Source organism: Myotis daubentonii, chromosome 2 (assembly GCF_963259705.1).
Source record: "Myotis daubentonii chromosome 2, mMyoDau2.1, whole genome shotgun sequence".
Classification (NCBI taxonomy): domain Eukaryota; kingdom Metazoa; phylum Chordata; class Mammalia; order Chiroptera; family Vespertilionidae; genus Myotis; species Myotis daubentonii.
In genome coordinates, this window is record NC_081841.1 from 57,510,510 (window position 1) to 57,528,583 (window position 18,074).

General features: G+C 40.9%; 1 protein-coding gene across 6 annotated transcripts in view; it reads right to left on the reverse strand.

Annotated features, from left to right (window-relative positions):
• R3HDM2 (R3H domain containing 2) overlaps positions 1-18,074 on the reverse strand; it is a 189,614-nt gene that overhangs the window by 126,932 nt on the left and 44,608 nt on the right. The window lies entirely within an intron of this gene.

The window sequence follows — 18,074 nt, forward strand, 5'->3', positions numbered from 1 at the left end:
TGACAAAACAAGGCTGAACCCGCTGTTTCCATCCCTGTTCTACTCACCAGACAGTAAGCCAACACTCTCCTTCTCTGTAAATTCAGGCTCTCTTACTATTAACAACAGACAGTCTGGTGAGATGGAACTGGGTTAGAGTCCTGGCATTAGTACCACACTTGGTTGTGGTAAAGAACCATTTTCTGGGTCTCACACTTTAGACAGATCCACTCTGACCCCCTTCTAACTTACCTATCCCCTCAAGGCAAGATGTTCATGGGACCAAGAGGAAAAACCTACCTAAAGCCCCTGACTCTACCACCTCCAACTATAGGCTGGATCCCAGAATTCCCTGCCCATACAGTTTCAAGCCCACTTTCAATGGATCTCTTCTTAAACTCTGTCTTCTCATAGACCAGTGATGGCGTACCTATGACACGCGTGTCAGAGGTGACATGCGAACTCATTTTTTTGGTTGATTTTTCTCTGTTAAATGGGATTTAAATATATAAAATAAATATCAAAAACATAAATCTTTGTTTTACTATGGTTGCAAATATCAAAAAATTTCTATATGTGACACAACACCAGAGTTAAGTTAGGATTTTTCAAAATGCTGACACACCAAGCTCAAAAGGTTCGCCATCACTGCCATAGACAATACCCACTATTACACATATTCCATGGTCTGAATGGTGAACAAGGGACAGATGAGCGGTATAGAGGGAGACTAGATTTAGTGGGTCTTATGCACTATCCCACACTGTCTCAGAAGTTTGAAGAGTCCAAGAATTCTGGCCTCTAGGCCCATTATGAAAATATTAGAGGCCCAGTGCACAAAAATTTGTGCACTCGCGGGGGGAGGGAGGGGGTCCCTCAGCCCAGCCTGTGCCCTCTCACAAACTGGGACCCCTCGGGGGATGCCCACCTTCTGGCTTAGGCCCGCTCCCTGGGGAATTGGGCCTAACTGGCAGTCAGACATCCCTCTGGCAGCCTGGGAGCCCTTGGGGATGTCCACTTGCCAGTGGGGAGCAGGCCTAAGCTGCAGTCGGACATCCTTAGCGCTGCTGAGGAGGCAGAAGAGGCTCCCACCACCACTGCTGTACTGGCAGCCGTCAGCCTGGCTTGTGGCTGAGCAGAGCTCCCCCTGTGGGAGTGCACTGACCACCAGGGGGCAGCTCCTGCATTGAGCGTCTGGCCCCTGGTGGTCAGTGTGTGTCATAGTGACCAGTCATTCGCAGTCCTTCTGCTGTTAGGGTCAATTTGCATATTACCATTTTATTATATAGGATAGAGGCCTGGTGCATGGGTGGGGGCCAGCTGGTTTTCCCTGAAGGGTGTCCCTGATCAGGGTAGGGGTCCCCACTGGAGTGCCTGGCCAGCCTGGGTGAGAGGCTGATGGCTGTTTGCAGGCTGGCCACAGCCCCCAGCCACCCAAGTTCCCAGTGGAGGCTGGCTGGAAGCAGGTATCTTCGATTTATTTATCTTCTATAATTGAAACTTTGTTGCCTTGAGCGGAGCCCACAGCTGGCCAGAGCAGGCTGGAAGCTTGGCTTCCTCCATCGCAGGGGCAACCAAGCCTCCTGCTTGCTCCAGCTCCGTGGCTGCCGGCCGCCATCTTGGTTGGGTTAATTTGCATATAGTTGCTCTGATTGGCTGGTGGGTGTGGCTTGGTGTAGGGGAGGTATGGTCAATTTGCATATTTCTCTTTTATTAGATAAGATACCTGTCAAGGTAGGAGGGGAAAAGTTTTTCTAAGTTTTTTAAAATACTGATTTATAACTTAAATATTTAGACATACGGAATATGTGCTTCCATTCAGGCTCTTGCCTGGGAACTTAAAATTATTAGGAGCAGGCCTACCTAACCCTATCACATATCAGCTGTGTGATCTTAGATTAGTAACTACCTCTGTAAGTCTCACTTTACTGATCTATAAAATAAGCTAGCTAAAACTTCCTTAATACAATGAAATATTTTCCAAAATAATTCTGCAGGGTGCCTGATGCACAGCAAATATGTGACCAACTAAAACTATTATTATTGGCTCTGCCATCACTCCTCTCCCAAAAAAGGGACCATAAGGGCAAAAAAGCAGAGCCAATTTCAGAGAAACCAGAACCCAGCCATCTGTGGGTCTCATTTTAGGGATTTCTGTCATTGACTACATGGAGGACTACTGGTATTATTTTTCTTACAACCATTTCTCCCATGAAAATCTAAGCTCTATTTTTTATAACTTACAAAAAAAGACAAATGTTACCTAAATTTATTGTGGTAATCATTTTGCAATACGTGGTACGCCTTAAACTTATACAGAGTTACATGTCAATTATCTATAATAATAAAAGGGTAATATGCTAACTAGACCAGGTGTCTTCCAGACATCATTCCTGATGTCCTTCCTGAAGAAGCCGGGGCTGGAGGGAAGCCAGCCTGGGTCCCGGGTGCCTGCGGGCTGCTGGAGGAGGGAAGCAGCCCGGGTCCTGGGAGCCGGAGGGAAGCTGGTGCTGGCAGCTGGGGGATGGAAGGCCTACTCTTGCACAAATTTTCGTGCATCAGGCCTCTGGTAACTAATAATAAGAAGACAAATATAAATAAATCATACAAAAAAATAAATAATAATACAAGAATAAACTCACCCTAGCAGTTTGGCTAAGTGGATAGAGCATTGACCTGTGGACTGAAGGGTCCTAGATTCAATTCCAATCAAGGGCATGTACCTCAGTTGCAGTCTCCTCCCAGGCCCTGGCCAGAGCGTGTGAAGGAGGCAACAATATGTTTCTCTCACATCGATATTTCTCTCTGTCTTTTGCTCTCTCTCCCACTCTCTCTAAAAATCAATGGAAAAACATCCTCAGGTGAGGATAAAAAAAAAATTGATATATATAAAAGAGCCTCACATGCAAATTGTCACCGCAGGAGTTCCACCGGAAGACCAGGAGTTCGACCACTCGCTATGATGTGTGCTGATCACCAGGGGGTGGCACGGAACAACAGGAAGGCCCCAATCGGCTCTGATCACCAGCCAGGCCTAGGGACTCTATCCGTGCATGAATTTCATGTACCAGGCCTCTAGTATCTCAATAAAACTGGAAAAAATTTAAGCTCTTAGAAAAGCAGGAATTTTTCCGTTCTCTTCACTGCTATAGCCCTCATTCTCAGTTACTGGCATAATGAATAAGTATTTGTTAATAAACTATTAACTACAAAAAGTAAGTATAGAGTTGTTATCTGATACCCCAACACCAGTATAATATGAAAACAAGCCTGGCATAACCAGAAAATGCATTATTTATACATGGTTACTTCACTTAGCTGCTTCCTCTAATTTCAGAACAGTTTCCTTAAAATGAAATTAATGAAAACATTAGAGTATATCTTTAACATGAGGACATTCCTGCTTTCTTCAACTTCACTTCGTCACCCATTTGCACAGGGATAATAATAATATTCAGTAATTTCATACATAATCCTACCAGAGGAAAAAATTCAATTAACTAAATTGTCCTAAAGCTCTTGTTTTAAGTGCCAAATATGATGGGATGCAGTAAAAAGAAATCTAAAACATTAGGTTAGGAAAAGGCACTTTCCTACATGTCTCTCATGCTTTTATGCCTAAGCCCTTGTCTTGTATAGGTCAATCCTATCAACTCCTAAGAACTCAAAGCAAGTCTACAAACTATATCCGGCATCCCATCATCCTCTCAAAAACATACTTTGGTTTTCAAATTCCAATTTTTAAAATTTCTTTAGCATATTTATCTCTCTGATGAATGAATGCTCACTTCCAAACTAAAAGTTACAATATTATGGCAGAAGTAGGAAATTTGGAATCAAATCTATTCTAAAACAAATTGAAACAACCTTTACAACATTATACATGACACTCTCAGGTATAGAGAACAATGGCTGGGGGGAAAAAAATACTCAGCAGCACATCCTATATAACTGAGAATTAAGTTTGTCAACAAGGGGGACATGTTGCAGACATGCTTTTTATGTCATATAAATCCCCAAACTAGGGGATTTAAGGTCCTGGGTACTTATTTTAAAGTTTATTTTAATAAAATTGCATCCTCTATATTGGTCTGATTCTGAAACACATCTACAACAAAAGGCATCATCTTAAAGAAAAACTATTCTTGACCTCAGATACTATATATTAACAAAAGATAAGTATGATATTCCTGGGCACTGGAAAAACAAATCCCAGTAGCCTTAAATTCCATGACTGGACTTACATAGATTAATATAACTCCTCCCTGAACAAAATTCAAAGCCTTCTTAAAAAAAAAAAAAAGACACAAAAGCCAACAAGCTCCAATACATCCTATTCTAGACCAAAAGTACAAAGCTATAAATGTCTAGAAATGTCAAAAGGTATATAATTACTGAAGCTAATTAGCATTCTCAAAATTAACATCCACTGAAATGCTCAAGGGACTGTAGAGGTAAAAAGGAAGTATGGGCAGACAAATCCCACCAGAAAGGTAAAGTTCAGATGTATTTCTCTAATAAATAAAGGCAACAGGATTCTAAGTTAACCAATATAACTTGTTGGGAGAAGAAAAATGATTATCGATCTCCCAAATCTCAACTATTTGTTGCCGTTATCACTGAAATGTGGAAAATAAATGAGCTGAAAACTAGGAATTGTGATAATCTAATCTAACAAAAGACAAACATGCAAACTGACCGTACCTTCGCTATGCCTTAAGCCATGCCCACCAGCCAATCAGAGCAACTATATGCAAATTAACCCAACCAAGATGGCGACCAGAAGCCATAGAGCTGAAACGAGCAGGAGGCTTGGTTGCTCAAGTGATGGAGGAAGCCAAGCTTCCCGGCTGGCTCTAAGCTCCACTGAAGGCAACAAAGTTTCAATTATAGAAGGTAAATAAACCTCAGATACCTGCTTTCAGCTGGCTGTGGCCACGGAGCTGGAGCAAGCAGGAGCCGGCTCTGAGCTCCACTCAAAGCAACAAAGTTTCAATTATAGAAGATAAATAAACCCCAGATACCTGCTTTCAGCCGGCTGTGGCCACGGAGCTGGAGCGAGCAGGAGCCAGCTCTGAGCACCACTGAAGGCAACAAAGTTACAATTATAGAAGGTAAATAAATCCCAGAATAAAAAAGAAAAAACGGAGAGGCTGGGAGCTTCCATCGCCAGGGGGCTTGGCCAGCCTGAAAACGGCACTCAGACCCTCACCCAGACTGGCCAGGCACCCCAGTGGGGATCCCCACCCTGAAGGGGGTGTGACCAGCTGCAAACAGCTATCAGCCCCTCACCCAGGCTGGCCAGGCACCCAGGTGGGGATCCCCACCCTGAAGGGGGTGTGACCAGCTGCAAACAGCTATAAGCCCCTCACCCAGGCTGGCCAGGCACCCCAGTGAGGACCCCCACCCTGAAGAGGGTGTGTGACCAGCCTACAAACACTCATCAGCCTATCACCCAGGCTGGCCAGGCACCCAAGCGGGACCCCCACCCTTATGTGGGATACCCTTTGGGGCAAACCAGCCGGCCCCCACCCATGCACCAGGCCTCTATCCTATATAGTAACAGGGTAATATGCAAATTGACCCTAACGGCAGAACAACTGGGAATGACTGGTCACTATGACACACAATGACCATCAGGGGGCAGACGCTCAATGCAGGAGCTGTCCCCTGGTGGTCAGTGCGCTCCCACATGGGGAGCTCTGCTCAGCCACAAGCCAGGCTGATGGCTGCCAGTACAGCGGTGGTGGTGGGAGCCTTTCCCGCCTCCTCAGCAGCGCTAAGGATGTCCAACTGCAGCTTAGGCCTACTCCCCGCTGGCAAGTGGACATCTCCTGAGGGCTCCCGGGCTGCCAGAGTGATGTCTGACTGCCAGCTTAGGCCCAATTCCCCAGAGAGCGGGCCTAAGCCAGCAGGTGGTCATCCCCCAAGGGGTCCCAGACTGTGAGATGGCACAGGCCAGGCTGAGGGACCCCCCTGAGTACACAAATTTTTGTGTACCAGGCCTCTAGTGATTTTATAATAAAGACAACATGAGAGAGCCAGCTCCAGCTCTGAGGCCCGGCTCCAGCTCTGAGGTTGCGGCTGGCTGAAAGTAGGTATCTGGGTTTGTTTAGCTTCTATAATTGAAACATTGTTGCCATCACTGCAACTCTAAGCTCTGAGGCCGAAGCTGGCTGAAAGCAGGTATCTGGAGCTTGTTTAGCTTCTATAATTGCAACATTGTTTCTTAGAGTGCAGCTCAGAGGCCAACAGCGGCAGGCGGGGAACGTTGGCTTCCTCCATCACTGGAGCAAGCAAGCCTCCTGTTCACTTCAGTTACCTGGCTGCTGGCCGCCATCTTGGTTGGCAGTTAATTTGCATATCGCCATGATTAGCCAATGGGAAGGGTAGCAAAGTTACAGTTAATTATCATGTTTGTCTATTATTAATAGGATTACTAATACAGATGTATGGGTCACCATGATACTTTCTCACAACTGTAAGTATTGCATAAAGAAAGCTATAGTACAGGGGTCCTCAAACTATGGCCTGCGGGCCACATGCAAATACAAATATTGTATTTGTTCCCGTTTTGTTTTTTTACTTCAAAATAAGATATGTGCAGTGTGCGTAGGAATTTGTTCATAGTTTTTTTTTAAACTATAGTCCGGCCCTCCAACGGTCTGAGGGACAGTGAACTGGCCCCCTGTTTAAAAAGTCTGAGGACCCCTGCTATAGTATAAGGCTCACAAAAAGTGGCCTGAGAAGAAGCTATAGGTTAGTGGAAAAAGGATCATATAACATCTTGTGTACTAACTAAAGCTATACGAACCTTGTAAAGAATTTTCAGAAAGGAGTTACTTTATCATCTTTATATTTTAGAAAGATTATTACTTTTGCAACAATGTGGATGGCTTAGAAAGAAGATAAAATAGAGAGACACCAGCTAGGAAAAAGATGAGATAAGCATTTTAGCTGTAGATTGAGGGGACTCGGACCAGAGAGACATTAAGATGGTATAACCAGGAGGCATAGGGTCGCATGCTAATCTGCCCAGCCCCCTCCTGACCACCCTCACCCACCTGCTACCACTGCTACTTCCTGTCTGTCATTTATACTTTAAAAAAAAAAAGGTATAACCATTAAGAATTAGTGACATATAAGATGTATGTAATGATTGGAAGAGGAGAAGAATAAGAGGAAACCTAGGTGAGTTGATAGAAAAGAAGCTCTCCAAGTATGGCCTGGGACTCCTGGGAATTTCTAAGACTTTTTCATGGGATCTGCAAGGCCAAATTCATTTTTATAATAATGCTAAGATCTTGTTGTTCCTTTTCACTCTCATGCTTTCACAGGTATACAATAGCTTTTTCCAGAAGGTATCTGACATGTAATATCATAATTAATTGAATAAAAAGGCAGATATGAGATTTTATCTGTGATTTACTAACCCTAACATTAATACAGATTTGTAAAAATAAAAAATAATGATACGTATCTCACTAAGTTTGTTGTTAGTGTTTTGGAAAAAAAATTTCATTAAAAATTTGCTTTTATGTTAACATGTAATAGATTTATTATCATTTTCAAATGAATGAATATTTTTAAATGTCCCAGTTTTAATTTCTAATATATTAATATTGATAGGTATAATGCATATAAACAAAATAAAAACTTTTTTGAAGGCCTCAATAATTTTTAAAATATAAAGTATTTAGATTCTGATACCAAAATGTTTGACAACTAGGGTGAATATTTCCACTACTGAGATAGGAATACTGAAGAAGAAATCAGTTGGGAAAGAAAGATGATTGAGTTCTGTTTAAAAACATGGCAAGCCGGGACAGCATGGCTCAGTGGTTCAGCATTAACCCACTTTGTGGGCTTGATCCCCAGTGGGGGAGTGCAGGAGGCAGCTCATCAGTGATTCTCATCATTGATGTTTCTATCTCTCTCTCCCTCTCCCTTCTTCTCTGAACTGAATAAAAATGTTTTTTTAAAAAATAAAAATAGTCGAAGCCGGTTTGGCTCAGTGGATGGAGCGTCGGCCTGTGGACTGAGGGGTCCCAGGTTCGATTCCGGTCAAGGGCATGTACCAGGGTTGCGGGCGCATCCCCAGTGGGAGATGTGCAGGAGGCAGCTGATCGATGTTTCTCTCTCATCGATGTTTCTGGCTCTCTGTCTCTCTCCTTTCCTCTCTGTGAAAAATCAATGGGAATATATTTAAAAAAATAAAAATAAAAATAAAAATAAATGAAAAAAAATGTGGCAAATGTGATATGCCCACAGGCTGGCAAAGTCAGTGTCCAATAGGCAGTTATACCAGTGATACTGGATATCTAGTCCACCAAACTGTGGTAGAAATTGAAACCTTGGATTTTAAAGGAAGAATATAGGGCAGCGGTTCTCAACCTGTGGGTTGCGACCCCTTTGGGGGTCGAACAACCCTTTCACAGGGGTCGCCTAAGACCATCGGAAAACACATATATAATTACATATTGTTTTTATAATTAATCACTATGCTTTAATTATGTTCCATTTGTAACAATGAAAATACATCCTGCATATCAGATATTTACATGACGATTCATAACAGTAGCAAAATTACAGTTGTGAAGTAGCAACGAAAATAATTTTATGGTTGGGGGTCACCACAACATGAGGAACTGTATTAAAGGGTCGCGGCATTAGGAAGTTTGAGAACCACTGGTGTATGGCAAGAACAGTGACATGTTAGCAGCAGAAAAGGCTAGAAAGGTGAGCAGAGGCCACAGGACACATCAATATTTAAGAAATAAAAAAAAATGGCCCAGCCATTTTGGCTCAGTACTTTGGAGCATCGTCCCATACACCAAAAGGTTGCAGGTTTGATCCCCAATTGTGTGCATACAGGAGGCAACTGATCAATGTTTCTATCTCACATTGATGTCTCTCTCCCTCTGTCCAAAATCAATAAAAACATATCCTCAGGTAAGGACGAGGGAGGGAGGGAGGTAAGGAGGAAGGGAGGGAGGGAGGGAGGGAGGGAGGGAGGGAGGGAGGGAGGAAGGAAGGAAGGAAGGAAGGAAGGAAGGAAGGAAGGAAGGAAGGAAGGAAGGAAGGAAGGATCCTGGATGAAATATACAAAGACTGAAGCAGTAACTCAATGGAGAGGCATTCATTCATCCTACAAATACCGAGTAACCACTCTGTGCGAGGCATCTCAATAGCCACTGGGAAAAACAGCAGACTAATATACCAAGCTATGCCTTTTGATCATGAGCAAAAACAACAAACTGGGAATAGAAATAAAACTTTTCTGATAAGACTGGCACAAGCAGAGGCAGCTCTGTATTCCAAAGATGGCTTTAGCAGATCTCAGAGTTCAAAGTCACCTAATTATTGAAATGTGTCCTAATTCTACAAAATAACTACAAAGAAATGTTTTCTTCAAGTGTTTGATAGCTACATGGTCCTATAACAATGCTGTCTCTCTCTGAGTTTTTACACAGATAAGTGCAAATTTGAAATGCAGAGATAAATCTTGAAGAAATCCTAATCTATATAATACCAGTAAGTCATCATAAACTCTGACATAAGCTCCAAAACTAATAATAAAGGTGAAAGAAGAATTACCTAGTTAGTGTACTGAGGCTGGACAGACTGCTTTAACTGGTCAACTGTACCAATTTAAATATGATTTTATAAATATTATCATTCTTTCAAGAAAAGGACTATAAAAAGTAGAGAAAAGGCATATTGAAAACACCTAGAACCTATCATTATATCCAAAGAGAACTATGAACAAGAAAAGGTATATTAACACACACAAGCTGTCACTAAAATCTTTTCACACCATCATTTTGTGCTACAGTAACTGACCTATTTCTAGTTCTAAGCCTGTATCTGATTGATTTGCAAACTGCTGGGCTTCACAGACACTGAACAACAGCAGAAGTATCTTTTTGTCTGTTATATTTAGCCTCCATGGCCCCCCCCCCTTCTTTTAAGGACTTGAGATGGGAAGAAATTATTAGACAGAAGTTAATAACAACAATGTTCTTAATATTACTGAAAACTTTGGGAGAGGGAGACTATTTCTGACTAATATGGAGTAACAGGGATCATATTTACCTTCCTGGAACAAATAACTAAAAACACACACACAAAAAACAAAAAACCCACAGAACTCTCGAAATTCAACAGTAAAGAAACAATCTAATTAGAAAATTAGCAAAAGACATGAATTGACATGTTCAAAATCATTAGCCATTAGTGAAATGCAATTAAAACCACAATAATTTCTCACTATATATCTATCATAATGGCTAAAATAAAACATACTGACAATACCAAATATTGGCAAGGATGCAGAAAAACTGGATCACTCATACATATATGTATAGCTGGTGGGAATGTATAATGGTATAGCCACTCTAGAAGACAGTTTGGCGGTTTCTTACGAAATGAAACATGCAATTACCATAATACCCAGCAATTGGTCATTTATCCCAGACAAATAAAAATGTATGTCTACAAAAAAACCTGAATAGGAATGTTCATCGTAGCTTTATTCATAATAGCCAAAGACTGGAATCAACATAGAAGTCCTTCAACAGGTGAATGCTTAATCAAACTTGGGGCAGCCATACCATGGAATATTACTCAGCAATAAAATGGTACAAACTACTAATACATGCAATAACTTGGATGAATCACAAAGAAATTATGCTGAGTGAGAAAAAAAATGTCAATTTCAATTTGGCTCAGTGGATAGAACATCAGCCTGCAGACTGAAGGGTGTTGGGTTCGATTCCAGTCAAGGGCAGGTACCCTGGTTGCAGGCTCCCAGCCCTGGTCGGGGGGCATGCGGAAGCAATCAATCCATGTGTCTCTCTTACAGCAGTGTTTCTGTCTCTCCCACTCCCTTCCACTCTCTCTAAAAATCAATGGAAAAAATATCCTCAAGTGAGGATTTAAAAAAAAAAAAAAGGGTAGCATACTATATGATTCCATTTAAGTAATATTTTGAAATGACAATATTACAGAAATGAAGAACAAATTAATGGTTGCCAGGGTTACAGGTTTATAAAAGGGTGGAGGAAGGTGTGATTATTAAAGAGCAACCAGAACTGTACTATATCTTGATGATGGTTGTGGATACACAAATTCACACATGATAAAATTCCATAGAACTACAAACACATACAAAAGTACATGTAAAACTGGTCGAATCTTAATAAACTAGTAGATTAAACCAATAACAATTTCCTGGTTTTGATATGGTACTGTAGTTGTACAGGCTGTTCTATTGGGAGAAGCTGGGTGGAGGCACATGGAACAATGCTGTACATTTTTCTTGCAACTTCCTGTAAATTAGACTTATTTCACAATGAAAGGTATATTTCACAATGAAAATAAATGCTGAGCCCTATCTGGTTTGGCTCAGTGGATAGAGCATCGGCCTGCAGACTGAAGGGTCCCAGGTTCGATTCCGGTCAATGGCATGTACCTAGGCTGTGGGCACATCCCCAGTAGGTGGTATGCAGGAGACAGCTGATTGATGTTTCTCTCTCATCAATGTTTCTAGCTCTCTATCCCTCTCCCTTCCTCTCTATAAAAAAATCAATAAAATATACTTTTAAAAAAAGAAAAGAAATGCATAGAAATTATAGTTATAAATTAATAAAGAAAGACATTTTAAAAATTAAAACTATATTCCATATGTACAAAAATCTAAAGGAAAAAGTAAGCATGTTAGGTAGAAGAAGTAAAAAAAAATCTCTAAAATATTAAAGATAAAAATACAGTAAGACTAACAGCAGATTAGAAATTTCAACAGAACAAATCAGGGGGAAAAAATCTTGAGGTGATAGCAATAGAAACTAACCAAAATAAAACACAGAAAGAAAAAACCCACACTAAAAATGAACAAAGCATCAGTGAATTGTGAAATAAATTCAAATTGCCTAATATATGTGTTAGTGGTATTTCCAAAAGCACGAGGGAAAAAAACTTTTAAATCCTATGTAATAAAAGCCTAATATGCTGTGTCCAGTCGGCCAGTCGGCCATTCAACCAACGTGTAATACGCTAATGATATACTAAGGCCGCTCAACCGCTCGTTATGATGTGCACTGACCACCAGGGGGCAGTCGACCAGTCGAACAGTTGCTATGATGTGCACTGACCACCAGGGGACAGATGCTCCAACCAGTAGGTTAGCTTGCTGCGGGGGTCCAGCTGATCGGGACTGAGCGAGACAGGCCGGACATGCCCTGGAGCCCTCCTGTGGTTCCGCCCCAGCTGGCCAACCTCCCGTGTCCCTCCCCAGCCCCAATCATGCACCGGTGGGGTCCCTCAGCCTGGCCTGTGCCCTCTCGCAATCCGGGCTAAGGTACCGCTCCCCTCAAGTGCATGAATTTCATGCACCAGGCCTCTAAACATTTTCAAATTGGAATAAAACTATAAATACACAAATCCAAGAAACTCAAAGAGCCAAATTAAGACACTCATTACCAAACTGCCTAAACCCAGTAATATAGAGTAAATATTTTTCTTTATTATTTTTTCCCATCACCATTTCCTCCCTATACCCTTCTCTACATCTATCCATTCCCTTTCCCATCAGCATAACCACACTATTGTCCATGCCAATGAGTTCTTTCTCTTTTTATTTTCTTTATTGCTCAAAACCTCCACCCTGCTACACAGCACCCCTCCCCCGACAGCTAAGAGCTGTCAGTCTGCTTTCTATCTAGAAGTTTCTCTCTATTTTGATTATTCGTTCATTTTGTTCATTAGATTCCACATATAGTGAAATCCTATGGTACTTGTCTTTCCAGAGTAAATATAAAAGCAACCAGAGAAAAAGGACATATTACAATATACAGCAGTAATGGCGAACCTATGACATGCGTGTCAGAGGTGACATGCGAACTCATTTTTTTGGTTGATTTTTCTTTGTTAAATAGCATTTAAATATATAAAGTAAATATCAAAAATATAAATTTTTGTTTTACTATGGTTGCAAATATCAAAAAATTTCTGTATGTGACAAGGCACCAGAGTTAAGTTAGGGTTTTTCAAAATGCTGACACGCTGAGCTCAAAAGGTTCACCATCACTGATATAGAGGAACCAAGATGAAGATGACAACAGATTCTCACTGAAAACTACTCAAGTCAAAAAACACAATGGAGTAATATCTTAAAGGACTGAATGAAAAACTATCAACCAAGAATTCTATACTCAGAAAATATCTTTCAAAAATGAAGGCAAAATAAAGACTTTTTCAGACATATGAAAGCTAAAAGAATTCATCACCAGCAGACATCTACTAGTCCTTCAAGCTTAATCAATATGATAACAAATAGGAATAAGGATCTATACAAAGAAATGATGAACACCAGAAATGATAACAATGTGGGTAATTAAAAACTTTTTTGCTCAATATTTAAATACATTATTTAAAATTATCAACTATTCAAAGCAAGAATAATTTGAAATATATTGTACAATTTATATATACAAGTAAAATGTATGATCAGAACAGGGCAAGGATCAGGAAGGAAGCAGAAATATATTATTGTAAAGTCGTTATACTACCCATGAAGTAATACACTATCTTGAAATATAATTTATGACCTATTATAGGAAAAATGACAATCAATAGAAATTTACTTAGAAATCCCAGACATTGGACTTACTACTTTAAATGAGCCATCTTAAATAAGATTTAAAAAGGAAAGGAAACCATGACTAAAGAATTAAAGGAAAAGAATCAGAACAATGTCTCACCAAAAAAAGAATATTTCTATTTCTATTAAATATTTCTATAGAAATATTTCTATTTCTCATTCCCTCTTCCTTCCTCTCTGAAATCAATAAAAAAAAATTTAAAAAATAATAACAAGAGAAATTTAAAACATCAGTAGAGGGGTTTGACACAAGATCTGAGCAGGTAGAAGAAAGAATCAACACACTTGAAGCTAGGTCAATTAAGATTATTCAGTCTGAGGAACAAAAAGAAAAAAAAATTTTTAAAAAATGATTAAAGCCCTGACCAGTTTGGCTCAATGGATAGAGCGTCGGCCTGCGGACTCAAGGGTCTCGGGTTCAATTCCAGTCAAGGCATGTACCTTGGTTGCAGGCACATTCCCAGTGGGGGATATGCAGGAGGCAGCTGATCGATGTTTCTCACTCATCGATGTTTCTAATTCTCTACCCCTCTCCCTTCCTCGCTGTAAAAAATCAATAAAATATATTTAAAAAAAAAGATTAAAGCCCCAGAGACCTGTGGGGCACCATCAGCATATCAACAAATTCACAACGGGAGTCCCATGAGAGAAGAGAAAAGGGAAGAAATAATATTTACTAAAATAACGGCCAAAATTTTCTCAAATTTAATTAAAAACACTGACTCTACAAATTCAAGAAGATCCCTATAAACCATGGAGGCCAGAAGGCAGAGGGAACATATATTCAAAGTGCTAAAAGAAAAAGATTATTGCCCTGCCTGGTTTGGCTCAGTGGATAGAGTGTCAGCCTGCTGACCAAAGGGTCCCAGGTTCGATTCCGGTTGCAGGCTCCTCCCCAGCCCCAGCCCTGGTCAGAGCAAGTGCAGGAGACAACCAATCAATACGTTTCTATCACATCAATATTTCTCTCCGTCTGTCCCTCTCTCTAAAATCAATGAAAAAAGTATCCTTGGTGAGGATTAAAAACAATCCTATATAATAAAAGGCTAATATGCAAACAGACTGAACGGCAGAACAAACAGTCGCTATGACGTGTGCCGACAACCAGGGGGCGCATGCAGAACATGGCGGGCGCTGCCCGCCGCGGGGTGGTGGAGCAGGTGAGCAGGGGTGCCAGATCAAGGCAGAGCACCAATCGCTGTCATCAGGGTGAGCCTCTGGTGGTTACTGAAAATTCTTTGTTCCCGTGCACCACGGTCCCGCCAGGCACTCGCACCTGCTGCCAGCGCTGGCCAGCCCCGCTCGCACCCACAACCCGCACCAGAGCCGTGGCTCACATCCACTGCCAGTGCCCGGCACCAGTCCCAATCACTCGGCGCCATCAGCAGGTGCGAGCGGCGCTGCCGGCCCTGATTGCCCCTGAGGGCTTCTCCACCTCCCCCTGCTCCTGAGGGGCGGTCAGAGCAGCAGCCGCCACTCGCACCCACTGATGGCGCTGTCCCCACTTGCACTGCTGCTAGCGCCGGCCACAATCACTCTGCGCCATCAGCAGGTACGAACGGAGCCAGCGCCACCATCAGCGTGTGGGAGCGGTGGCAGCAGAAACAGGGCTGCCAGCAGACAGGGGACCAGGGGACACGGTGGGAGGGGCCGGGCAGGGCCACGGAAGATGGGTCGAGACCCGTCCCTGTGCCTACTGCAGCCTTGCGGCCCACAGTTCCTTTCAAGGTGCATGAATTCATGCACTGGGCCCCTAGTAATAAATGGAAGGAAGGAAGGGAGGGAGGGAGGGAGGGAGGGAGGGAGGGACTGTCAACCAAGAATTCTATATCCAGTAAAAGCATCCTTTAAAAATGAAGGAGCCCTGGCCAGGTGGCTCAGTTGGTTGGAGCATTGTCCCATGCACCAGAGAAAAAGACTTGGGTTCAATTCTCTATCTCAACCCAGAGCACATGGCTGGGTTGCCAGTTCGATCCCTGATTGAGACACATAGGGGAGGCAACCAATTGATGTTTCTCTCTCACATTAATGTTTCTCTCTCTCCAAAAATCAATAAGAAAGCAATATATCCTCAAGTGAGGATTAAAAAAATAAAAAACTTAATTAATTTAAAAATAGAAAAATTAAGACATTCCCACATAAAAATGAGAAAACCTACTGTTAGCAGACCTAAATCATAAGAAATACTATGAGAATCACTCAGACTAAAGTAAAATGACACTATACAGTAACTCAAATACAAACAAAGAAATAAAAGAGTAATGGTAAAGGTAACTACATAGGTAAATGTAAAAGACAGTATATATGTATTTTTTGTTTGTAACTCTATTTTTCCATCTGATTTAAAAGACAATTGCATAAAGCTACAATTATAAATCTGTGTTGATGGGCACACGATGTACAAAGATTCAAATTGTATGATAATAATAGCACAAAAGAGGGGAGAGGGAACAGAGTTATACAAGCACAAAGTTTTGTATATTATTATAATTGTTATGTATACTATTGTAATTGAGTTGGTATTAACTGAACTACATTGTTATAAATTAAGATGGTAATTGTAATCCCCAGGGCAATCACTAAGAAAATAACTCAACCTCATAAAAGGAATCTACAAAACCCCATAAATAAAATCATACTTAACAGTGAAAGACTGAGTACAAGCTTAGTAACAAGACAAGGATGCACAGTTTTGCCACTGCTATTCAACATTGCACTGGGGGTACTGGCTAGAGCATGAGGCAATAAAGAGAAAGAAAAAAATCCAGATTCAAAAAGAAGTGAAAATATCTCCATTTGCAGACATGATCTTGTATCTAGAAAATCCTAAGGAACCTACTAAAAACTAATAAATAAGTTCAGCAAGGTTGAAAGATATAAGATCAATGTACAAAAATTGAACAGTCAAAATACTAAGTTAAGAAAAAACTCCATTTACAACTGTAACAAAAATAATAAAACACTTAGGTATAAATTTAACAAAAGAAGTGTAAGGTGTATGGTTAAAAAAAAGTGTAAGACTTGTATATTGAAAAATTATAAACTACTACTGACAGAAATTAAAGATCTAAATAAGGGGAAGATATCCCATATTCATGGATTGGAAGACTTACTATTACTAAGATGGTAACACTCCCAAAACTGATTTACAGATTCAATGCAATTCCTATCGAAATCCTAGATGACACCTGACCTGTGTGGTACAGTGGTTGAGATTCGACCCATGAACCAGGAATTCACGGATTGATTCCCAATCAGAACACATGCCTGGGTTGCTGGCTCGATCCCCAATAGGGGACATGCAGGAGGCAGCCAATCAATGATTCTCTCTCGTCATTGATGTTTCTCTCTTCTTCTCCCTTTCTCTCTCTGAAATTAATAAAAACATTTTTAAAAAAATCCTAGATGACTTGCCCTGGCCGGTTTGGCTCGGTGGATAGAGCGTCGGCCTGCGGACTGAAGGGTCCCAGGTTCGATTCCAGTCAAGGGCATGTACCTTGGTTGCGGGGGGAGGGGGGGGGTGCAGGAGGCAGCTGATTGATGTTTCTCTCTCATCGATGTTTCTAACTCTCTATTCCCTCTCCCTTCTTCTCTGTAAAAAATCAATAAAATGTAGTTTTTTAAAAATCCCAGATGACTTTTTTGCAGAAAAATTGACAGAATAATCTAAAATTCACATGGAATGCAAGAGACCTAGAATAAATGACATAATGATGAGAAAGAAAAACAAAATTGGAGGACTCACATTTCCCGATTTCAACTTACTGTATACTCAAAGCTACAGTAATCAAAACAGTGTTGTAGTGGAACAGAAGTGAATACCCCAAAATACATCCTTATATTTATGGTCAACTAATTTTCGACAAGGGTCCAAGACAATCAAATAGGCCAAGAACAGCGTTTTCAACAAATGGTACTAGGACAAGTGGATATCTACACTTAAAAGAATAAAGTTCAAACCATACCTCACACCATACACAAAAATTAACTCCAAGAGCTAAAACTATAAAACTCTTAAAAGAAAACTTTGAAATAAATCTCTGTGACCTTGGGTTAGGCAAAATCTTAAAAGCATAAACAATAAAAGGAAAAATAGAAAAGTACCAATACTTAGAAATAACACACCCACTAGGATGGCTAGAACAAAAAGACAATAAGATGTTTGATGAGGATAAACAAATTGGAACCCTCATACAATGGTAGTGGTAATGTAAAATAGCACAACCACTTTGGAAGCAGTTTGACAGTTCCTCAAAAGGTTAAACATAGTGTTACCATATGATCCAGCAATTACACTCCTAGGATATACACCTAAGAGAAATGAAAACATGTCTACACAAAAACCTGTACATAAATGTTCATAGTAGCATCATTCATAGTGCCCAAAAAGTGGAAACAATCCTGATATCCACCAACTGATAAATGGATAAATAAG